The sequence below is a fragment of the Aegilops tauschii genome, chromosome 3, assembly GCF_002575655.3.
Source record: "Aegilops tauschii subsp. strangulata cultivar AL8/78 chromosome 3, Aet v6.0, whole genome shotgun sequence".
Classification (NCBI taxonomy): Eukaryota; Viridiplantae; Streptophyta; class Magnoliopsida; order Poales; family Poaceae; genus Aegilops; species Aegilops tauschii.
The window spans coordinates 19,479,188-19,491,631 of NC_053037.3; the positions used below are offsets into that span (position 1 = coordinate 19,479,188).

A 12,444-nucleotide genomic window follows, 5' to 3' on the forward strand; every position below is an offset into this window, starting at 1 on the left:
GGACAATCCGGGAGGGGTTGGCCTTGACGTACTGCATCCATTTGTCCTTGTTGATAGCCAGACGCAGGGAGAGCGGTCGCCCATTGAAGTGGTCGAAGAGGTTCGGCCATAGATCGGCAGGTCGGCAACCGTCCACCCAGTGAGAGCGCCAAAAATTTGCTTTGCAGCCGTAACCGATGATGATTGATGTGGAGGGTATGGAGCTCCGTAGAGATGGATAACTGTTGTTAGTACATTGTGTGTTCAAGTCCATTGTACATGGTAATGGTATAGAGCGCCAAAAATTTGCTTTGCAGCCCATTGTGTGTTCAAGTCTGGAACTGTTTTTTCTTCTGGATAAAGTGTGAAGGTTGTACAAGACCACAAAGCAACCGGAACCGTAATAATCAGGCTAAGCATCCTGGTCCCAGTCACCTCACTGGCTCGCGGAGGTCATGGCCATGGACCCCGTCAAAGTCGTTGCACCGAAATTTCAGAGGCCACTGGATTACCAGTCCAATAGGCCAACTGGGAAACTTCGTGGAAGATGATCGCCTGATCAAATTTCCGGTGAAATGTTCCGGCCAATGGTAGTAGTCCGCTCGCTTGCCGTCCACATATGAGATGGTTCGTGCTTCTACAAAGGTATTATCTCTCTACCTTCCCATAGCCCATGACCACCGAATCCAGCTACCTCGCCTTGTTCTTCACTACAATCTCTCCAAATCATCCGCTCCCATGTCTCTCAGCTGCTGCTGGTTCTTGGTCTTCGTCGGGGTGTGGTGGCTGCCACTGATGCTCCTGGGGTGGCCGAGGAGCAGCAGGGTGGAGACTGCTCGGCCCAGATGTGCGGCAACGTCAGCATCTTCGATCCCTTCAGGCTCACTGGCTTGCAGACCGGAAGATCATGCGCTTCTTCTCCCCGGGATTTTGAAGTAGCTTGTACTAACAACAGTTATCCATCTCTACGGAGCTCCATACCCTTCAACAGGGGCTTCGAAATCCTCAACATCTCCTACGACGAACGCAGCTTGTATGCGGTTGATCTGGAAAAGCTGGATTTATGGCGTGCCCGCAACAGCTGCCGTGTACCGATCTGGAACACCTCAGTCAAACTGAATGGGCCATTTAGGATCGACCCCGTCAACCTCAACCTCATCCTGTACAACTGCACGGCGGCGGCGGCCTTGGCACGTCGGGACGTACAGAGGCCTCGTGCAGACGAGCGTGAGATGCGCGAACGAGTGGGAGGTGCTTGTCCGCGCCGGAGTACCTCACGACGCCACAGGGAACTACGCCGGCTATGCATTGGAAGGCTGCGCTGCTATCGTCGTGCCCGTGTCGGGCTCGTCGGCGGGGCCGGGGATAAACGGGAGCGGCTACGAGCAGCTCTTCAACGATGGCTTCCTCTTGACATGGAGTTGCCCGCCTCAGACCACTCTCCTTCCACGTAAGTTCACTTGTCGAACTATCTTTTAATATGCCAGGATTTCCCTAATTGAGCCAAGCAATCGATTCGTGTCACTCACTTATTGAGGATGTTCGCTGCACGCCTGGTAGTTTTAAGCTCAATTTCAGATTGTTTTTATTTCCGTTACACTTATTTATGGATTAGAGAATAGCATCTTCAGTGGCTTTACAAACTAGTCATCTTCTTTCTCCTCTCCACTTCCGGTCATCCCTTTCTCTTGCCTTGTCGAACTAATTATCCACTTGCGTCAGGGGTAATTTTTTTCTTACCTAGGCATGTAATTAAGTAGGAAGTTCTCCATCTCCTGTCATATTTATAAATCTAAGGAACAACAGGTCAGCATGTATGTAGACTATTTCTGCAACTCCAGGTATATGAGAAATGGGTAATGTGTCTTTTTGCCGGTACTAGTCGGGATTATAAAAGATGGAGACCGTTTTCTTTTTGAGGAAAAAAAAGTGACATAGTTATTCATGTAAAACAGTACAGACATGTAATCCAAGGTCTACACTATCTTGCGACACCACTTTTTATTTTGTACATATCATTAGCAAATATTGAAGATTCAAAATATGGTGCATGTGTTTCTTTCTCTCCGAAAAACAACCAATAATAGACTACTGCATGGTCTTGCTTTTTGAACTAAATATGATGCAATATTCCAGGTAGCAAGACGACTCGCACGAGGATTATAACAATAGGTAAGCCAAAACTTTCCATGTATAATCATTTAAGCCTCAATAGTTAATTTAGTGAATTTCAAACATATATAAAAGTTTATAACAATCATACTGCATAATCTTTCGCTTTGATTCCAAATAAAAGTTTAAACATGCAAACTGTCAGCATGTGCATAATACAAGACTAATCACTTCAGAGCAAATGTCTATGACCTTTTCCCCTTTAGCTTGTTACCACTTTTATTGTTGTACTCTTTCAGATTAACAAATTTGAACTATTGTTAGCCTAGAGATCCAAATGACCATATCATCCCTTCAGACCTCCCATTTATAATATAAAGTAACATCTACTTCTATCCCAGCTTTGACATCAGCAGCTGCAGCACTGCTCTTTCCATGTATTTATGTGCTGATATGGTATATGACGGGTAAAAGAAACTGGTTTCTTATCTGGAAAAAGAAAAGCAGCAGCACTGAAAGGCATTATGAGGCCATGATAGCGTGGTATGGATCACTTGCTCCAAAAAGATACACATACTCAGAGGTAATGAAGATAACATCGTCTCGCCATAAGCAGCTTGGTCAAGGTGGTTATGGTGTGGTTTTTGAAGGAAATTCTTGCATGACTGCAAAGGAAATGGGGAGGAGTTTGTGAATGAGGTTACAAGCATTGGCATGACCTCTCATGTCAATGTTGTTAGCCTGTTTGGGATTTTGTTTGGAGGGATCAAAACGAGCTCTTATATATGAGTACATGTGCAATGGTTCCTTGGATAGATACATTTACTTAGAGAACCCAAAAGAAATTTTAGGACGGGAGAGGCTCTATGCGATAGCGATTGGGATAGCTCGTGGACTGGAATATTTGCACCATAGCTGTAATACACGGATCGTCCATTTTGACATTAAGCCTCAAAATATCCTTCTAGACAAGGATTTTTGCCCAAAGATTGCCGATTTTGGTCTTGCAAAACTGTGTCGTAACAAGGAGAGCAAGCTTTCAATGATCGGTGCTAGAGGTACAATTGGATTCATTGCTCCAGAAGTTCACTCACGATACTTTGGACTTGTTTCAACAAAGTCAGATGTTTATAGCTATGGAATGATGTTGCTAGAGATGGTTGGAGGCAGGAAAAATGTGAAATCAATGGCTGAAAAATCGAGCGAAAAATATTTCCCAGATTGGATTTATGATCACTTTGCTCAAGACGATGGATTAGAAGCATGTGAAGTTACAAGTGACATTGAGGAAATTGCAAGAAAGATGACCCTGATTGGCTTGTGGTGCATACAAGTATTACCTGTGTATCGTCCTAGTACAACAAAAGTGATAGAAAATGTTTCGACAAAAGCTTAGATGACATGGCCATGCCACCGAAGCAAAACTTCAATGGACTACTGTAAGATACTTCTACATCTATTGGTATTCCCTTTTTTTTGGTGAAGTTCTTATTTTCTAGAAAATATTTTAACAAATTGACCTACATGCTTATCTCCAATTCCAGCGAAAATTCAGCTCACAATATGAATGTACAAAGTGCAAGTTCTACGAGATCTGAGGAGATAAAGCTCGTAAATTCAGAAAACACACAATAATTTCCACCACTTTAAGAAGGTAAGATGTGCGAGAGTATATTCATAAACTGAACATGCTCAACTAAGTTTGACATTATATCATAGTCTTCAAAGAATAGCTAATGCACAATTGACAGGAAATTCCAACATAAATTCCTCAGGCTTTGAGAGTACCTAAAAAGAATTGCTTTAAGATTATAGAGAAGGACCATATTATGGGGATCTAGGAGGGGTGAAATAAAAAAAATAGTTTCATGTGCAACAGACTCTTATTCCATGTGGTGTGCACCAATGACCTAGTTTAAAGGGTGGCTCTATCCCTAAAGCTTGCTTCCCTGGCTATAAATAAAACTCATATAAATGTATTGTCAAATTGAAATTCCATTGATGAAAAGTATTTTCTAAGTTAGAAAATAATCACTGCATAAAGACTAACCCATAATGATTTTTCAGTTTGGCTGTTGGGAAGGGCGTGAAGAACACAAGAGGTACAGTGGCATACTTTTGAGTTCACTGTACACTAGGAGTGGTGACAACAAACTTTACCTTGTATATGGAGATGTCAATGCCAAATAAGATTTCGTTTCCCTGACAGGCACCTAAATGCGTGTCATATTTGTATTAATAGCAAATACCAAGGTTGTACCACTTGCCATAGTCACCAATTTACATAGGTGATAACGGAAGCCTTGTGAGATCACCGTATTTTAGGACTATATACGACCACGAAGTTACATACCAGATCAGGTGTCCGATGAGTTTTGCGTCCCAACTTCCAAGTTCGAACAGATAAAAGGATTTAATCTTATTATGCTAAAGCAGACAGCTATCCCCTCCCCCCCCCCCCCCCCCCCCCCACCTCCTACACAAAAAAAAAAAATAGGAGTATAAATTCCCCGCAAAACTCAATAAACGTAATTGCGGGCCTAAAATTCAGAATGTGGATGTAAACTGTATATCCATCAAAACATATGACAATTCGTTGCAATCAAATTCATCGTGGAAGCAGCAGGTGTATACTTACTTGCTGCTCTCATCGGTGGTATATATGTGGTATCAGCTCAAGCCAACGACGCCGCGCTTTTCCTTCACGCACACACAACCTCGCCGGCGACCGTCCCGCTCTCTGTGTATTACTCTACCTCCGCTGGCGAGCCAAGGGTTTGCGCAAGTCTGTGGGCAACATCAGTTCCGCGACCCTCATTTGCCAATGTTGAGCTAGTGTCGAGGGATTGGGGGCTAGCAAGTCTTCCCTGCCTGGATCACAATGGTAGCCGCACGCTGCTACATTGGCGCTGGCACGGGGATGAGAACAGTGGTGGATTTTTTTTTGGAGAAAATCTTGCCACTTCATTCATTCAACCTAATGTTCATAGGTACAGTAGCTGGGTCATGGGGGCTGCCCATCCAAATATGTTTACCCATACCTAGATTACAAGCATGTTTGGCGAGATTATGAGCCTCGAAATTGAAGTCGCTACGTTCATGAACCTTCACCTAAGTGTTGGCTTTTTGAGCTTCACTTTTGAGCTTCACGAGAACAGTGGTGGATGTCGTGGGGAATCAGGGGCATGGCCATCAATAGACGCTGATCCCGATCACAGGTCTGGGCTATAGGCCCTCCCTAAACCCCGTCCCCCTCTTAAAAAGCCCAAACAACTGAGCAACATCATGGCCGGCCGCGTGCGACTACGTGGGCCAGTTAGTCCCGACAGCCCAATCCTACCCATCACTTTCCTTCTCCTTTGATTGGAATCGATGCTGCTGAAGTATCCACACTCACCTACAACATTGCCCACCCCTCAAAAGAAAAAAAAACCCTACACCATTGCCCTACTTCTAAAAAAACCTACCATTGCTCTTCTAAAGAAACTAGCAAAACTGCTTGTGCGTCGTTCCAACGAGAAAAAAAAATCATAATCTCCAATAGAAATGAGCACATTTTACTGCATCACCGAGATACACTATCACTCTCATTTTCTTGAAATCATGAACAATTTTTCGAAATCATGAAACTCGTGAACATATGTGAAATTGTGAACATGTTTCATATTCGTGAACATTTTTACAGATTTTCAAAAAAATTCTAAAATCATGAACATTTCATTCTATTTGCAAACATTTTTCAAATTTTGAACATTTTCAAGAATATTTTTCTTGAATAGGCGAACATTTCTACATTCGGCGAACATCTTTTTGGAGATTGTTTGGTGGAACAATTTTTTAAATACACTAACATTTTTTTGATTTAACGAACACTTTTTGAAATGAACAATCATTTTTTGAATCAGCTAACAATTTACGAATCAATAAACTAATTTGCAAGTTAAGACCAGTTTTTGAATTTCAGGATATTTTTTAATTCATGAACATTTATTTAATTGCCAAAATTTTATTCAATTTCATGAACATTTTTAATACACGAACTTCTTAAAAATCATGAACATGTTTTGATTTCCCGAATATTTGTTTTCAAATATGGTGATATTTTTTGAAAATGATAACATTTTTTTAAATCACGAACATTTTCTGGTTCCACAATTTTTAATTATTAAACAATTTATTTCGAAATTCTCATTTTTTCTAAATTTTTAGAACTTTTTCAATATCTCAAATTATTTAAATTAGAAAAAATAGCGAATGTGGAAAAGAAAAACAAAAAATAATAATCAAAATTTGAACCAAAGGCCGCCGCACATGGTTCAGCCGAAACAGGCACGTTGTGTCTTCTCTCGCGTGCAGAGCACAGTATAAAAGGTTCCTACTTGGCCGGCCCAGGCGAGGATTCCCATGTGTGAAACATTTTTTATCACTTATAGATAGCCTCGGTGGGTAATATTTCCCAACTTCGTGTGCAATTTCAATGATGTACCGCCAAAAGCAATAGCCTCTTTATTATTTTCTAAAAAAATATTATCTACCATTGCCGCGCTCGCCCTTCTGGTACTAAGAGCATCTCCAGCCGTTGGAGGCCCCCAGGACAATCGCTGGGCAAAAAATGGCACGTCCTGTGGGGCAAAGCGTTTTCACCGGATGAAACGCGAGTACATTTTCCCAGCCGTTGGTGCCCCCAAGACAATCATCAAGCAAAGAGTGATTGGGTGGGCCAAGAAAAGGATGCGTGGGGAATATGATTGGTTGTTGCTTTCGCCGGCACCCCCAGCAGCCCCCCACACAAGTAGAAAACGGGTCTTTAGTCCCGGTTCCAGAGGGCCTTTAGTCCCGGTTCTGGAACCGGGACTAAAGGGTCGAGACTAATGCCCAAAACCTTTAGTCCAGGTTAGCTTACGAACCGGGACTAAAGGATCTCCACGTGGCCGCTGTCTGAAGCTCCACCTTTAGTCCCGGTTGGTAACACCAACAGGGACTAAAGGAAATTTTTCGAAATTTTATTTTTCTAAAAAATTTTGAAAAAGAAAAATCTGAATTTTTCTTGAATTTTTTTATTTTCATATTTCCGAATTATTTGACAGTTTAATCTCTAATCACCCCTCATCACTGCTCAAGTATGGACCACTCATTCCAAATCGTCTAACTTCCCGGCTAGTCACCCATCCTCTCACTACCCCAGCCAAACCAACTTAACTTTCGAGTTCTATTCCCCCTAGTTACCAAGTCTGCACCTGTTGATTTTTTGACAATAGTAAGCTGTCATTCCTATTAACCCTTAGGAGTTGGACTTGAGCATGAAGTCATACGTTTCACTGTTTGAGTTTGAAACTATTATTTTAAAAACAATAATTATTTAGTAACACTCATAGTCGAAATCGGAACCGGGTTTTTGTGCTGAACATTTGATATATTATACATTTTTTTGACATCGTATGCAAAAGTTATAGCCGTTTTACTTTTCATAACACTTTTTTGCAAAACATTTCGAAATTTATGTTTTTTAATTTTCCTAACTAGTAGATGTAGTAACATAACTACATCTCGAAGGATTTTAATTTTTAAACTTTTTATCATTTTCTTTTGGTTTTTTCGAAACTGAAATGGCAATACGGGGGCGGTGGGGGGGGGGGGGGGGGGGGTGGGGGTAGAGTTTGAAAATTGCAGAACCCCTTTAGTCCGGGATGGTGTCCATCCAATCCTACCGTCGACTACACCTGCTAGCATCGTCCTAGCCAGAGTCACAAGTAAGGTTAACCAAGCCAGAGTCACATTCTATTAAAGTGGCAAAAAATTTACTTTTTAATATGGCAAAACTAATTCTATCAACTATTATTAAAGGCTAAACTACTATTAATACAAAATAGTAGCAAAATTAATATTAATTAATTATAAATATTTATCTACTATTGTCTAACAGAAGCATACTACAACATGTTAATATCTATAGAAAGAACTAACTAAAAATAATTGAAAACAACAATTAAAGGACTAAAACAACTATATAGGCAAAACAGTACTGTTTTAATTGAAATTCTAATTTAAATTATTCTAAAAATAACCAAAGAAATGTTACTGTGACAATATTCTAACATGTGACCAGGAGCAAAAAGAATTAAATTAAAAACTATTTTTAAACACAAATTATTCACAATCTAGGATTTGAAGCAAATTTGAACAAATTCATATTTAAATCATTCAAATTTGAAAACTAATGTCACAAACAGAAATTAGACAAAATTTTGAATCTAATGCAAAAAGAATCACTCAAAAAATCAAATATCCCAAAAGATATAAGCAATTTAAAACAGAAAGTAAAAACAAAAAACAAATGGAAAAACAAAAGACAAATTTCAGAACCCCTTTAGTCCCGGTTCGTGGCACCTTTAGTCACGGTTCGAGCCACGAACCGGGACTAAAGGTCATCGCACCCTTTGGTCCCGGTTTGCACCGTTTTTTGGCCTTTTTACATTGCCGGCACACAAAAAGTGGCCCTGGGGGCTCTGCTGGAGATGGTCTAATCAGCACGCTTGCACAAAATCAAACAAACGAACACGGTTCGTGGGTTCGTTCTTTTCCAAATATACTTTTTCAAACATCTCTACACACACACGCACGGTTCATGCGTTCGTTCTTCTTGTTAGCGTTCAATTCAGACTAGCCCACACTATGCTCACGTTCTGGATGTTTATGTGCACATGGGCCAGCATTCAGCGGAAAGCCCACTCCATCCCAAAAGCCCAGACTGAAATCAGGAAGAAATCTCTCCCTTATAAGCTGGTGGTGGCCTCCTTCCACAAATGAGGTGAGATTAAACCGAGCCATCCTCACCGGCCTTATAGCAGTCCTAACACTTTTCCATTTAACGCAACACCACGGCCACCAGCATGCATCCCCGTTGCGACGAGCGTTCCTCTCCGTCCTATCCACGTGCGTGCTTCGTGCTGCTGCACCATACGACGACGCCGGACGGCGACCTGCGTGGCGACAAGTATCCGAGTACCCGTTTTTTTTTTTTCTTCGGCAGCCTATAGCCACAGTACTTCGTGGAGACGCACGGGAAACGTTCTCACCCACTAGAACTGTGTACAAGTATATGCATGCATTTGCCCGGCAGCTCAGGCGGCACGAGGCTAATACTATTCAAGATCGACAAGTCTGAAAAGTCCTGCACCCAGTACCGGATCTGCAGCCACTCAGGCTGCCCATAGTGAGGTAACATAAATAGTATCATGCACTTGGTAGTCGCAAACATGTTTATGTGGCAGACAATTAAAGAAGAGAGATGGTTATAGTGACATAGGTAGATACCGTAACACAATAAATGTGATGCTACTATGTGTCATGCATGACAAAAATAGAGGTAGTAACATAGACTAGTAACATATGCATGTTACTAGTCTAAGTTACTCCCCACTATGACCAGCCTCATAATTTCGTCACGGGTCTTCCCTTGCACCCCGTCAATTGGGATACTTGATGAGGAGTTGTCATGTTAGACCTTACGACCACTCCCAAACAACTTCATTGTTCCATTCCATACGCCATTCATTCTTAGCCAGATTATTCTCTCCCGTATCTCCCCACAGGCCACAGCACATGCATGATTACCGATTCAGTTTGCTCCCCTTGTGTTTGTTGCCGACACAAATTTCAAGGCTCGTCGTCCGATGGCTATGGCCGGCTGGTTCTTAGTCTTCATCGGGATGTGGTGGCTACCACCGATGCTCGCCGGGGCTGACGAGCAGCAAGGGGAAGGCTGCTCGCGCTCGGCCAACAGGTGTGGAAACCTCACCATCTCTGATCCGTTCTGGCTCGCTGAGACAGACGCGAGAAGATCGTGTGGTATCTTGGACTTCAAGGTCACTTGCTATAATAACAGCAGTGCAACCCTACGGAGCTCCGTGCCCCACATCCCCGGCTTTGCAATCAACAGTATCTCTTACAAGGAACACAGCTTGCGAGTCGTTGATGAAGGCAAGCAGATACTATTGGAAGCCTCCAGCGGTTGCGGCATAAAGATTGGGAACACCTCCGCCAAACTAGACACCCAGTTCAAGATCGACCTTGGCAACCTGAATCTCATCTTGTACAATTGCACGGAGGAAAGCGCGGTGGCTGCTGCACGTCGGGACGGAGGCCTGGTGCAGACAAGAGTGAGGTGCGGGAACGAGTGGGAGGTGTTTGTCCGTGCGGGAGTGCATCACGACCGGATCGGGAACTACGCCAGCTACGCCATGGAGGGCTGCGATGCAAGCGTCGTGCCCGTACTGCATGGGCTCGTCGTCAGGCAAGACGAACGCAAGCGACTACGAGCAGCTCATCGACGATGGCTTCCTCTTGACATGGGAGGCACCCCCTCCCCCTTTGCCTACAGCAGCACGTAAGTTCAACCACCAAATTATTTTTTAATCAAGTTTGTAGCTACAGTAGGACAAGCAGTGCCTAATTTGTTTGCACTTCCCTAATCGAACCAAGAAAATTAGTCATGTCAGTGACTTATCCTTTAATTCAGTAAGCTCTCTAGGCGTGGAACCTCTGTCAATCAACTGAGATTCCCAATTTGAGATTAGTACATGATTTTAAGATATAAAAGGGTTTTCCTCGCTTTATATTATAAAGCAATCGCACGAAACTGGGTACACCAACAAAGAATTTTAAGATTAGTACATGAATTAGTACATGATTTTGACTTGGTCAACGCGTTGTGCTTTGTGGAATGATCTGATGACGGATGAACGCATGAATGCGGCACTGATGACCGCTTCGGGCGGGAAGGGGTGCGGGCAAGGGAGAGGGTTTGGGTAGGCCAGGGATGTCAGACGCTTGTGTGGAAAAATGAGGTCGAGACCGCCGAGCGGACCGATACATGACCGTACTGGATGGCAAAACACATCCGGGCCACGCGGTCCGGACGGTTGTGGGCGGTTTGAGGGTCCGCGTTGGAGATGCCCTTATCTTCTTTATTTTTTGTTTGTTCAGCTGAGCTGACATGTTGAGAGATGCTGCTATTTGGATCTACATGACATCTTAGAAACCACAGGTTTTGATGTGATGTCGGTCTACTGATCTTTCCCATTGGAGTTAAAATTTTGATCTACTTATGCCGCATGCATTTCTAATAGCTAGTTGCACTTGGCTGTGAAATTGCCATGGTTCATTTTGATGTTTTTATTTATTTTGTGATTGATACTTACATTGACTAACCTTAATAATTTCACTGCAGATGATAGGCACAACAAGAAGTTAATTTTGATAGGTATGTCTATCATGGCTTCTGCTAAGAAAATACATGATACTTTGTCTCAAACTTTCATACTTTGATGTTATCTAAAGGCAAACTGCTAAGTCTAAAATTAACCAAATTATGGAGATTTATAATTTAATGACGTGAAATTGAAAGATTCCTAAATGGCTATATTAGAAAAGGGATAGTTTACACAGTCTCATACATATACTGACATTCTATCAACTTTACTAAATGATGTTCACTTTTCCTTTTTTTTACAGTTTCTCTGTCTGCTACAATCAGCTTGCTAACATGTCTAGTTTGTGGGGTGCACCGACGTAAGCGAAAGATTAGTCTTTAATCAAGCAGACTGGTAATGAATCAAGCATGGAAGAAATGCTGAGGATGTATGGATCTTTGGCTCCGAAAAGGTACAAGTACTCAGAGCTGAAACAAATGACTAGCTCTTTCAAGGATAAACTTGGAGAAGGTGGATATGGCACGGTATTTAGGGGTAGCCTACAAGATGGCTGTGCGGTTGCGGTGAAGCTCCTAAAAGTTTCCAAAGGCAATGGAGAGGAGTTCTTAAATGAGGCAATGGAGAGGAGTTCCTAAATGAGGCATAGCTCCTGGAAATGGTAGGAGGAAGGATAAATAAAGGAAGAAGGAATACAGAGAGCTCAAGTGATGTGTATTTTCCAAACAGGATTTATGACAGTGTAGCAGAACAGGTACAAACTTGTGAAGTCATCTACGACCTTGAAGAGGCCATGAGAAAGATGGCCTTAGTGGGCCTATGGTGCATACAAACTAACCCCGAAAACCGTCCTTCGATGAGCAAGGTGATTGATATGTTGGAAAAGAGCATCAACGAATTTGAGATGCCACCGAAGCCGTTCCTTTCATGTCCCTCGATCCCGTCATATTTGTCGTCGCATACAAGTTATGGTTACATATCATCGTATTGCTCCGCATCCCCTGCTCGGTTACCATAGCCAAAAGGAAGATTAAGTGGACAAATGTAAATTCGAATTGCCACTGCATTACCATTATGATATTACAGTGTGTACCAGTAATATTTAATTTTCAGACGTTGCAACGTGTCTCTCATAATGGCCGGG

General features: G+C 42.4%; 2 pseudogenes; both read left to right on the forward strand.

Moving 5' to 3' along the window:
* The first annotated feature begins 508 nt into the window (after nucleotides 1-508).
* LOC109776619 (uncharacterized) lies at nucleotides 509-3,903 on the forward strand (annotated as a pseudogene).
* A 5,535-nt stretch (nucleotides 3,904-9,438) lies between these two features.
* LOC141042622 (uncharacterized) lies at nucleotides 9,439-11,684 on the forward strand (annotated as a pseudogene).
* Nucleotides 11,685-12,444: the final 760 nt, after the last annotated feature.